We start from the raw sequence: 1,155 nt of genomic DNA, 5'->3' as shown, positions 1-1,155 counted from the left end.
ATATTTTCATTTGATTGATGAATAGGTACTTTAATATTGAATAGTTCAATGGTCTTCGAAAATTGGAGGAACTTACTTGACGATGTTACTTAAGTCCGCCAACCCATTCTTTGAAAATGCTAGCCTATTGAGAGTTCCCTTTAAAAAAAAAAAAAAATCCTAAAATTACTTCTTTAAAATTTTAGGAGTGAGGATGGTACCTTTACTCATATGATAATATTTGTCAATAATATTTATAGGCCCCCTACACATAACAAAAGTGATTTTATAGAGATAAATCATATATCCATTCTCAGTTCTTATTTTTACTGACTAGTTAGTAAAAATAGCTCTAACTAGTTTTTTGTTTGTTTTTAATTTTTGGCCACGCCCTGCAGCATGCAGGATCTTAGTTCCCAGACCAAGAATCGAACCTGTGCCCCCTGCAGTGGAATCACGGAGTCTTAACCATTGGACCACCAGGGAAATCCCAGCCCTAACTAATTTATGTTCACCCATTCAAGATGATCTCTTTACCGTCATGCTTTTTCTCACCTCTGGCTTTAGAGTGGTTATGGCACCTGCAACCTTGGATTATAAACTTAATCTGATGCACTTTCTTTCTTTATCCAAAAGATGTCACTATATAAAATGAATCTAAGATGAAACAAAATTGCTTTTTACTCTCACTGTTTTGTAGAATAAAACTTAAAATATGGGGTTGAGGATAAGTGGTCATCTGAGTACATTTTTCAAAACAACACTTTGAAAAATGTAGCTCAAATTTGATTCAGCCAAAAATGTTAAGGAATATTTATTCTTCTCCTTAAAGTTCTTATCGTGGTTTTCCTTTAACCCAGTAATACTTACAGTCTAACAATTGTTGTCTTGAATCCCTTGACATATTTAGATGAGTACTGTATCCTAAATAGGCATCTTTCTGGCAATAAAATTTGTAATTAACAAATATCAGATCTTACAGCAGCCTTGGTAAGCAAGTATGTGGGTAGAGAGAGTGAAAGATGAAAGGGTATCAAGAGTTTTATAGAAATTTTCTCTATGTCCTTTAAATTTATGCTATTTAGAATGTTTTCAAAATAACATGACTTAGTATCTTTTTTTTATTAGTCTCTGCTTTACAAGAAAGTGAATCAGTCATACATATACATCTGTTCC

The sequence above is a fragment of the Mesoplodon bidens genome, assembly GCF_964165515.1.
Source record: "Mesoplodon bidens genome assembly, chromosome: 7".
In the NCBI taxonomy this organism is placed as follows: domain Eukaryota; kingdom Metazoa; phylum Chordata; class Mammalia; order Artiodactyla; family Ziphiidae; genus Mesoplodon; species Mesoplodon bidens.
The sequence above is the reverse complement of the archived record's forward strand: the minus strand, read 5'-3'. Positions refer to the sequence as shown.